This window comes from Saccostrea cucullata, unplaced genomic scaffold (assembly GCF_032062105.1).
Source record: "Saccostrea cucullata isolate Sc308-1 unplaced genomic scaffold, CSIRO_AGI_Scuc_v1 ctg3769, whole genome shotgun sequence".
NCBI lineage: Eukaryota > Metazoa > Mollusca > Bivalvia > Ostreida > Ostreidae > Saccostrea > Saccostrea cuccullata.
Genome location: NW_026929914.1, coordinates 17,265 through 29,677, shown reverse-complemented (window position 1 = coordinate 29,677; position 12,413 = coordinate 17,265).

Here is a 12,413-nt window from a genome sequence, read left to right as displayed (position 1 = left end):
TAAAATCAAATAAAGTATGTTACAGGCCCCTGTGCATAAAGTCAAGGAATATGTTTTCTTCTCTAGAAAAGTTGTTCTTGGTTTTTTTCTGCAACTGCTGCAAACCAGTGGGTGCTAGTGTGTTCTTGTCATATTTGAACACAAGTTTAGACATTAGGCTTAAATTCAAGCCGTGTATTTTTTTCCAGTTATCATGTAAGAGGATTGAAACATTTACAGTGGGGGAATTTGGTTTTAGATGTGATGTGTGCAGTTTTAAAAATGAATTCAGTGCTTATTGATTTTGAGATGTGTAAGCACTGCCCAAGAAACAAGGTTAAAACAAGAAACAAGGTAAAATGCATCTTCTTCACAATTTTAAAATACTTTTCTTTGAATGTGTGATGCTTCCATATGCATATCCCCTAGGAAGAGATAGGATTTAAATGTGCACTTCCCAATATTTTTCTGTTAATTGTTCATGAAGAATTAATTAAATATAAGATCTTTTCTTTGCAAGACACATTTGTACCATGTTGCCTGCATAGTAAGTGGTTAAGGGCATCTGCTATAGAGTCATGAAGTAAGGAGGTGGTCCTTACTTTGCGGGTTCGAATCCACTGTGGGACACGGAGACCAGTCACTCAGATGAGACCATATAAACCAAGGTCTTGTGTTACAGCAGGTGTTGGCATGAAAAAAATCCCTGTCTACCCAATAGCCATATTTGCAGCCCTCCACTAACAAGTGGTGAAGTCTCCATCTGCATGAAAAGTTAAACAACATACAAACAGAAAACATTGTACCATATACATTCCACCACATCTTCATCCAGTATTGAAAAAGTTTCATACCAATTGTAAGGTCAGGAAAAGCATAAAATACAAGAAAAACGGTGGTGTAATTATAAGGTTTTTCAATGTTTAAATCTGTAGCTCTCTGCTTTATCTGTCTGAATTTTCTCAAGCAGAGAGCAACAGTTCTGCAGCTAGCAAAAATGAGAACAGACCTAAGTGTATTTAACTTCTGATTTATTTCTAAAAAGTTGACAAATGCCTTTTTAAGGAAAAAGGAATGTCCATTACTATAATAAATTACAGAGTTATTCTCTCTGTCCACTGTTCATCTCCTCCCACAAACATTGATATCTCTGGTTGCAATCCTCCAAAGTCCATGAGAGACGTCACTACTGACGAATATAAACAACATCCAGAATGGAATCATAACAAAATACAGAGATATTTCCTGGTCATAATACTGCAGCTTCATACACAGAAGAACTTGGAAGGCCATCTTTAACAACACAAAACACATGTAACACACCTTCCGCATCATGGACACTTGTCCTTGGTTGTATCTGTTTTTACACTGCGCTATCATCTTAAACGTTATATAGATTACGATGACGCCGTCAAAAAGCCACATCGGATTAAAAACCAGGAACCAGTTCCATTTGACCTTTTTGTCCAGCTTCAAGGCTAGAAGTATGAGAAACGCCAACAGACTGATGCAGGTGAATAGAGATCTGTGTAAAATGGCCATTGCCGGATCTCTTGGGGAAAAGTCTCTCCGGTATTTGCTCTTGAATTGATCTTACATTGTTACATTTTGACTATCCATCGGAGCTGAGTTTGTTTTCATCTACGTTAAAATACGTCTTTAAAAAATGTGTCTTCATCACCTTTCCTAAAGCGTTTCATTGAGGTAGCACTGGTTCTCTGCCCTTGATTCCAGTCGCTGCCGCTAGGAATTACAAGTTGGTTTTTTATAGACTGGCCTGCCTGTCTGATATCCGATATACTCCTGCGTACGGTAAAGACAGGCAATGCCAGTCTAGGTTTTTTAGGGCGCTTGCGTTAACCAATGTCAGGGTACCAGTCTATTCATTGAGGGAGAAACAACAAACTCCACACAGTGTCGATCCTCCGGGACTACTTTCCCTACGAATAACGCCACTGCCACAGGCTTTCCAAACTTTTTCCAAAATCTGGAAAATTGGCTTGCGCGAGTAATTCGGTTTTCAAAAATTTCAAACTGAGTGTTGTGTATAAGTTTGTTGATTAAAATAAAGAAAAATAACAATCGTTCTATTCAGTTTTGAGAACGAAAAGTAACGGTTTATTTTTTTCAATCCGATTAAATCCGGATTATTTTTTCAAGCGTAGTTTACACCAAGTTGCAATGGCGGCTTCCATGCGTCATTGGAAACGGAGAGAAGTTTTGTGTCTCATGGCTGTAATACATCACATTCTGAATGAATTTGAAAGAAATTCGAGAGTGAGGATGCAAGCGGCATGGTTGATTTCATGGTTGTGCGAATGGCATCAATAATAATAAGAATATTCGAGAAAACAAAGAGCTTTGAGCTCAATGAAAGCTGCAATTTCTGTGATGACAGGGCTGAGGAAACATTGATGTGATTAAAGGTAAAGTTTGAATACTGTATAAGACGAGACAATGTTATATACTGTAGGTAATAAAGTATATAGGGAAATTAAGCTATATAGCTAAATATAGTGATTTTCCTGGACCTGTTTAATCATAGCATAGACCAGAAGAGTTAGAACACATCATTAAAATTATAAATTAATTATCTCATTCTAGCATATAAAGTCAGTTAGTCTTAAAATTATAGAAAATCATTGTATTATTCAACTAAGGTTATACAAGTACATGTAGACCATATGTTACATGTACAACATTGTGTAGATCTCATGTACATGTATCTATACAAGCTACAAATTTTGAAAATCCAAATATTTCCTACTGAGGAATTGAAAATGAAGAATACTATTATAATAGAGAAGTAAACTAAAGTTTGATTTTAACAGGGAAGGGAGAGAACAATAAGGACAACACCAGGATATGACTACAATGTCACCCAAGGCTTAATTCCCAAAATATAGGACTGTGGTACTTTATCGACCCAGCTTTCTGACCACTCATGACTGTGACAGATACCAGCCTGATTATCACATTGAAGGTAAAAAATTCAAATATCATAATCTCCTTCAACACACAAAACAGTATCAAAATTACGACAGATCAGGAAGTGCATGATATTTATAAACAGTGTTCTTCTGTTAAGAGAGGAAAGACAACTTTATGCAGACTATAAATGTACATTGTAACAGTATGGCAAGATGTTAATTGTGTTATGTCATGATACACTTGAACTGTATTGTGATTCATATCAAAACATGGAAGCAAATTAAAAAAGGGGGGGGCTTAACCAACAAAAAAAGGGTAAATCCCAATTTTCAATGCCTATATAATGTCTATTTTTGCAAAAAAGTGCCCCCCCCCCAGTTCCAACGCCTATGCAAAATGTCACAATTCGAATTTTTAAAATAAATTGGTCTTTGTTCTGATATATGAAATTCTGAATCTCATTTTCTAAGATAAAAAAAATCTAAAATGTGGTTTATTCTATCAGTTCACAAATAATGATGTAACAGTTCTGAATACTGTACATTACAATAAATACAGCAAAAGTAAATAAAGAGAAAACTCTTTAACTGGGTTAAAAGACTAAAATGAAAATGTCATACATTGCAATATCCCTACAATAGCCACAGTTTTATTTTTTTTAGTATAAAGTAAGCTTGAGTAAATCAGGAAAATGTTACATCATAATGTATTGTATTTGACTTGTTATGCCCCTGTATTCTTAGATTTGGGAGTATTATATATTTTTTGGCCTGTTTGTCCATCCGTCAGTCTATCTGTCCATCTGCGTGTTTGTCCACAAAATCTTTAATGCAGCTCACATTTGGACGTGTGGGTCTATTGCTTTCATATTTCACATATGTATTGTTTATGTATAGACCTTTCTGCGGGTACAACCAAATTTGACCTTGACCTTTGGATTTTGACTTGCATTTGAAAAATTTCAATCTTTGCCATAAGCTGTCATGCAGGGCATCAATGTTTCGTAAATGTCTTGTTTTCTGAGATCATTCATAATATCATGATGTAGTTTTGTAACCATACAACTACATGTGCATAACATTGTGTTTATTATCTTATTTGTTGGAATGCCTTAATTTATCTGTTATTCATAAATTTAGATGCATAAATGACTAATGTTTTTTTTATATGTGTGTATAAGTAAATAGACAGTGTGAGAAGTATGCATTTGTCACAATTAATTTTTTTTCAGACTGATTTTTGAAGGACCTTTCTACCTAAACAGAAATGTATGAATGTCAACATCACTGTTTCAGTCACTAAACTACCATCAAAGTGGATATGGTCTTGAAATCTTCAAAGACAAAAACAGTGGATATCATGATCTTCAGAGACAAAATGAGCCCCCAGAAGAAGTCACTCTTCTTCAACTGGGATAACTTTTATACATGTAGATCATCATTGTTTTACTCATACATACTTTGAAGAAGAAGTAAATGTTATTCAATATATTTTTTCTTTTAATTTGAATACATGTAGAAGCACAGGGACGTAGCAACCGGGGGGGGGGGGGGGGGCTGGCCCCCCCCACTTTTTTCCCCAACATAACCTTTACTATAGTAAATGTTCACTGATAGGGTGGTTGGTCCCCCCAATTTATAACCATAGCATAGTGATAACAAGGATTGTAGGGAAAAAATTGGAAAAATAATAGGATAGGATTTTCGAGTTTGGGCAACTTTTAATTTTTTTTTTTTTTTTTTTTTTTTTTTTTTTTTTTTTTTTTTTTTTTGGGTTGTCAATTTTTGCAGGTAAGTAAAAAAAAAATTTTCTCTGGTTGGCCCCCCACTTTCAAAAACGATGCTACGTGCCTGAAGCAAATGATAAAATGATCACATCAGTGTTTCATTGTGTGTTGTTATATTTATGTATGATACTATCAATCATAAGTTTGATACTAGACATCCAGAAAAAAACCCTAAATGTGTATTTATTTCGCAATGTTTTTCATAAGTATTATACAAGTCCATCATACCTTTGCTTCCATACAGAGATTATGTATTTTACTTTGAAATGTCATAAAGATTCAACTTGAGATAAATTTCTGCTCTTTACTGAATCAAATTGAATGTGGAAAAAATGCAGAGATACAGAAAAAACCCTCACCTTCTTTTAGTTGTGGACAATGTTGACATGAGCAAATTTGTGCTGCCCCCTTTTATATTGAGTTAAATTCATTGTACTGTATTACTTTTAATTACAATAAGCCCTAACTTTTTTTTTTTAAATGCTTGAAACACGGAGGTTTTTAGAATAATAATCAGGCACTAAGCAATTTTAAAAGTATGTATGTAAAGGGGGAGGGCATAGCAAGTAAAAATAAAAAAAAAAACACCAAAAACTTTGACAAGCATAAGTCAGATTGGAGACAGACATTGTACATGTATTCTCAACAGAAAAAATGAATACAATATCAGGGAGTGATTCTGTAACTGCAACGGAAAGTGTACGTAGGTGGTGACTGTATCTTAAAACTAAGAAGTAAAGAATTCTGAACATCCTCACCCCCTCCAATGTAATAAAGGTGCATGATAACATTGTCATTGAAAGAAACGAAATATCATCTTATCCAATCAGAGAAAGATTTTCTACAAATGATGGAGACACTATCATCACTATCCAGTGCCGGCGTGCCCCCCCCCCCCCCCCCCCCGTTTGAAATTTTTCTACATAAAATTTATATGTCCATTTTCCTAAAATCAAGGAAAAGCATCTTTTATTTGTAAGGACTTGTCAGCCCCTCAAAAGGACCATGCATTAGACCCACTTGGGGCTTCAGTGCAGCCTACAGACACCCCCCCCCACCCCCCTGCTTTCTACCGCACCCTCACGTTACGAAATTCCTGGATCCGCCACTGGTCCCTACGTTGTATATTTTATTTTCTGTCAACACAATGCATGCTACATGGAAACAGCGTTTACTGCTTACTAGGACCGACTTTTTGAGAAGTTTTGATGAATCAATATTTATATAAAATGACGACCGATATAAATGCAGGAACAGAATTTTAATCACGTACGTTGTACATGGAGGAAGGGAGGAGGGGTCCGAACATAACCATTTACTGTTGAAATTGTTCACTGAAAGGACACCCCTTATATCTTGAAGCATACATGTATTCATGCATTCAAATTGGCATGGTTATATTTACGAAATTTGTTTGTATGAAAAGTTTGAACCAACAAAAATGGTATATGTTTGTAGTCATTTTTTAGCTACTCTCTCTCTCTCTCTCTCTCTCTCTCTCTCTCTCTCTCTTATGGGGGGTGTATTGTAAAAAAAAAAATCTGGCTGCCCGCTTATCCTTTATAACGATATTATGTTCCTGTTTATCGATGCTGAAAATGCAAATTGAATTCTGATTTTTAATATTTGTTTACTTCCTCAATTATTTCGTTGATATTTCCCCCAGTTCTAAAATCGGAGGAATGAAAAATAATCGCCTTTATTCATGTTATTAGATTTTAAAAAAAAACGGGGTGGAGAAAAGAAAAGAAAGATAAAACGGTAAAAAAAAAAATCTTAAGCAGTTTAATCATCGTCTATAATATTAATTCTTGACCAATTTCTATGTTCTATAATATAATCGGCGTCAATGTGTAATTTTGAATTTTATTTACCGATTCAATAAATCAGTAAATAAACAGGCGGCATAAAGCTTGCTAATGATGGACCTTTTGTTTTTTTGTCTGAACTAAAATGCTAAATGCATTTGATTGAATTTTGTACTTTAAAGCACATAGATAACTCAATTTTTTTTTTTTAATAGACATTAATCATCTCGCGTGCACATGGTGTATAAACCATGATAAACATGATAAATTAATTAAATATAAAAAAAAGATAGATATTAAAACAAGGGATCGCTAATGCTTGTATGTATTTTCATGTATCAACAGAATTTTGCTCGCATAATCATATACAATTTTTAGATCTAGCATTCTCTAAAATTTACCGCGCCTTATTTAACTGTGACGTCACGCAGTCAACCACGGTTGAACGAGGTCATATCAAAAGGCCTGTGGCAGCGATGATATGGAGTTGTAGCGTAACGTAATACTGAGCTGTTTGGAGCTTGGGAGAAACAAGGTTACAGTAAAGAACAAAACCAAATTTCAAATCGGACTGGATATATCCGATATAATATTCGTTTTATATAATTATGTGTATTTTAAAAAATTAACCAAATGCGTGGAAATTAAAAAAATATATACTAAAAAATAAAACATGACACTCTTCTCTGGATCCTTTGAGGTGATAAATTTCTTTTTAAAGATGAATAATTGATGGTATATATATGGCACGCCCAAAGTATTTTTACTATTTGCATATCATTGCTAGTTTGCTACGGAGGGGAAAAAAATTACGGACAAAAGGTTTAGGAAAGAAATTTACATGAATGTTCCTTTATCATCCAACTTTAAAAATATTGCCGTAATTCGCTATCTTGGAGAAGCATCTTTCTCAAAACCAAAGGCGCACGGAAATAGCACAAAACAGGCAAAAATTTCATTGAGAATTAAACCCTCCGTGATCAAAAAAATTCAAGAAAATGTCAAGACCAATGACAAAAGCGCTCATGAAATTGATAAAGAATCTGTTGTTACGGATGAGAAAGCGAAAATCACAGACAGAAATGTTCGGTAAATTCACTACATAAAAGAAAAAAATGAAATGGGATGAAAGGCCAGCAATTAAAGGATGCCTTAATAAACTTATAAACTATTGCCTATGAAGATAAAGGATTTGTTCATTTCATTGCCACATTTCCAGATTTAATTGCAATTATTGGAATGGAGGAAATGCTTAAAGAACTGATTGACAGTTTCTAAATGAACAGTAAAAACAAACAACTCCTGAACTATGACACTGCCTTCTCTATGGGTGATTTTTATGTTTCAGCTGTTTTGTTTAAACACCAAGCTTTTGAAGAAAAACCTGTTTTGCCTGCCCTCCTCATAGTTCACGAACGTAAATTTCAATCTCATCATCGTACGATGGCCGATATCAGCCTGTACATATTTCGACTGCTATTGAAATTTGTACATCTAAAATGTACATTGACATGTACATTTTGCAATGACAATGCACACTTCGTGTTCTTAACTTTTTTCTGTACATGTACATTTTGCAATGACAGTGCACACTTTATGCTCTTAACTTTTGTCTGTACATGTACAAAATGACAAAAAGGCAAATGTCAAAACGTGAACGGTTGAAACACATTTGCTTCTGATTACAATTCCTGGTCGGCGAAAAACGATTAAATATGATTTAAATTGGACAAGGCACTGAGAAGATTAATTTTGCGATAAAAAGGATGAGAAATATTAAAAGAAAATGTAAACATTCTTGTAAACACTAAAACTAATGTTAAAATTTGTCTTCTTTTACTGAAAAGAATTAAATTCCCATAGATTAAAATCACCTTCCACAAACATTTCTTGTACAATGAATTGCCCCCATCCAACCCAGAAAATGATGACTATATAGTTTACACTCCTTTTTAATCAAAAGTGAAGGGAAGTAGCAAAGGACATTTTATGATCGAGTAAAGATTCTAACCATAATATAACGTAAGATTAAATTGTGACCTCAACTGTTACCTTTGACCATCAATTGAAAAACTGTAACGTTGCAAGTGTTCAGTAATTAACCATAACACAATACTTTTTTGAAAAAACAAAAGGTCTTAAGTGTTTTCGACTTTGCTACCCTTAAAACATCTTACAGGTGTATACCATGTCCCACCCCTGAATTGTGTTATCATTGCTGGCATAGTGTTTTACAAAACAAATCTTATTTTGATATTAATTGTTCAACTTTTCCCCGTTATACACTTTTATTAATATTTAATGGTTTTTCGCCGACCAGGAATTGTAATTAAGAGCATATGCGTTTCAACCGCTCACGTTTTGACATTTGCCTTTTTGCCATTTTGTACATGTACAGACAAAAATTAAGAACACGAAGTGTGCACTGTCATTGCAAAATGTACATGTCAATGTACATTTTAGATGTACAAATTTTAAAAGCAGTCGGAATTTGTACAGGCTGATATCGGCCATCGTATCATCGAGCTTAATTGTCTTCGACATCCTAAGAAAATATTGCAAGACTAACCTGGCTTAAATGTATATCCCGATAGCAATTGATATGGAACGGGACTGAATTCCATTGAAAAAGAGAAAAACCTAAAAATTGTAGGATGTTGGCGTCATTTAGCATGTTTAAGGAGAGATATAAAAAGCTGCACTTTCTCATCTGGTGGAAATAAACCAGATGCAAGTTTTTATGTTGAAGAAATATATAAAATTCTTTATAGAATGCCCAACAAAAAAAAAAAAAAAACATTGACCATGCACGAGATTCAATCAAGAAAAGGCAACTGGAGTCAAAGATTTGTGGAATATTTCCAGCCCCATGTTCACTCAAAAATACCGTATTTTTCTCGAGCCTGTGTAGGGAAATTTGTTAAAATGCATCCCGAAAATAGTGTTACGTCTAACCGAAGTGAAAGTTTACTTCGTAAACTTCCTGAAGAAATGGTAGTTTAAAAACTCAAAAGTTTAAAATACAAAGATTGTTTTTGGAAATTTGAATTTTGAATATGTAAGATAAAAATCTAAAAACTTGAAATTCTAAAACATGTTTGGAAATTTGAAAATTTAGATTTTTGAACTAAAATATTAAAATTCATTAAACCAAATCATGCAGTTTGAGTTTTTTAAAGTTAGAAATTTGAACTTATATATTAACATTCTAAAACTCAAATTCATTATTAGAAATTTGAATTGTTAAGTGTTACACGGACCAATATTCCATCTGTATTTTTAAATTTGGATGGCATCATGCCCTCTCTTGACCGACTAAAAAATGACCCGACCCAAACCTTTTTTTACATGTATATTCCAGGATATTATTTTAAAATATTTATTCCTCTTATCCCATCAACAAATATGGTGAAATTTTATGAAAACCCCCCAGATATTCCCATGTGCACTTACATATCGACCCAAAAATTTTACCTCGAGCCGGGAGAGGGCAAGCCTGCAAACTTCATTTTAAAGATGCATGCATGGCATTTTTTTTCTTTGTCAATCACTCTCAAGCAAGACCCATTGTGACGTCACAGCAGTGGGATTGAAAAAAATATCCACTGAGTGATATCCATAGAATAAAGGAATGAACGTGGGATTAGCGTGCTTTTGATTGGGAATAAACCCGATCTATAAAGACGAAGAAAACGCCAGTATACTAGTATGTGAATATTGAACTATATATTAATATTTTTGCTGCTGTCTATAGATTTATTACTGCATGAAACATGTAGATTTTTTAAATTGATTTGTTTTTAACTTGCATCACTTGAAATATTATAAATATTATATTTTAACGTATTATTCGCATGACATATTGTTATATTTATGGAGAGGAACTAGTAAGTTGTAATCTTGAACTTGTTTCTAATCCATTTGATTCGTTCAATTAAAACAAACATCATAAGATTGATAGTATCGTTGCTATTTTTTGATGGACTTTTCCCAAATTTTTTTTTTACCTTTGGAAAGTATTAGGTATTGACTGACGGGATATCATTTTGTGTAATTTTCTTTAAAGTTGTGAAAAGGGGAGGGTGTGTACTACATCAACTTACACTTCCTACCTTAAAATAATTTCTTAAAAATTATAATGAATTTATAAATACACAAGTGTATATGCATTATAATTTAAAAATAAAAAACAATTTTTTTCTTCAAAAATTGTAAAAAGGACAACTTTAAATATAAAAGATTAAAAGTAAATTAAATTGAACTGAAAAAGTTCGATAAATATTTTTTATTCAAAATGTATCAATAAGGTCCTTATACATATATATATATATATATATATATATATATATATATATATATATATATATATATATATATATATATAAAATAAAATAAAAAGGCAACACTTGTTAAAACGTAAGCGCTTTCATTGTTTTCTTCAGACGTTTTAAACAATTTAAACTTGTGACGTAATAACGTTACCTGGTGGTAACGTCAAAAACAATACAATGACGTCACAATACTGAAAGAAGAAACTTTTACATGAGTTAAAAGAAAATAAGCATATTGTTTGTATGCAAATGTCAGTGTTTTACAAAAATATAAAAATGTCTAAAGTGAACTATTTAGTGATGATTTTAACAGTTTTATAAAGTATTTCTCCTTTTCTCGTCTTTGCACCACATTGTCTGTATAAAGTTGGTAAAATGGAAAAACTGAAAATTGTCCCCGGCCACAAATATCAAGATGTCCGCTTACATTTATTTTACGGTATTCGGGTTGGTTAATGTGCTGTTTGTGTATGCGGATACGTGTACGTAGTGTGGTTCCAGTTTCCCCAATATAGAATTGTCCACATCCTGCACATGTAATACAATAAATAACGTTTTTTGACTCGCATGTCATGTCTGCCTTTACGGTAAAGTCTTTATTCCCGAAATTAAAGGTACTTCCAGTTTTCATGTAATTGCAGGTTCCACAACGGAGATCGGAACACTTCTTCACTGAATATAAATGTTGCTGGTGGAATGAGGATTTGCATAATATCCTTCGTAGATTCCTTGGTTGTCGTTTGCTGTTGATAAACTTATACTTTTCTAATACTTTGGCCATTTCTTCATCGGTTTTCAGAACATTGTTTAGTTGACGAACGGTTGAAGTAATATTCTTGTTTCTCGGATTGTGAGTAGTGACCAAAGGTAATATCTTTAAATCTGAAGTTTGGCTTCTGGTTGGATTTATAAGGTATTCTCTGTCCAGTTTTATTGCCTCTTTGATTCCATCTTCAATGATACCCATAGGATAATACTGTTGAAGGAGAAACGTCTTTAATTCACTAAGACGTTTATCTTTTATTTCTTTGTCACTAACTATAGTGCAGATTCGTCTTGCTAAGTTATAAGGAATCGAGCGTTTTGTATGGCTTGGATGGCAGGAACTAAAGTGAAGGTATTGATGGGTATCTGTTGGTTTGTAGTAAATATCAGTCGATAAATGCTCCTCGTGTTTCGTTATTAGGATATCTAAAAATGGAATGCTCTGAGAACTTTTGTCCATTGTAAATTTTATGTCTGGATCCAGATCGTTCATCATATTTACGAAAGCTTCTAAGTTAGCATCACTGTCGTTCCAAATGATAAAACAGTCATCCAGGTATCTTTTCCAATTACGTTTTATATTTCCTGTTGTCTGTTCATCAAAATGTTGTTTTGTTTTTTCGTACATGATTTCCTCCAGGTATCCTAGGGTGAGGGTGGCATAAGTTGGAGCCATTTTTGTCCCCATGGCAGTTCCTTTACGTTGTTCATAATGTTTATCGTCAAATGCGAATATATTATTTTTCAAAACTATATCACTGGCCTCTAGGATAAACTGTTTGCTAAAACGGCAATGAATTTTATGTGGATATT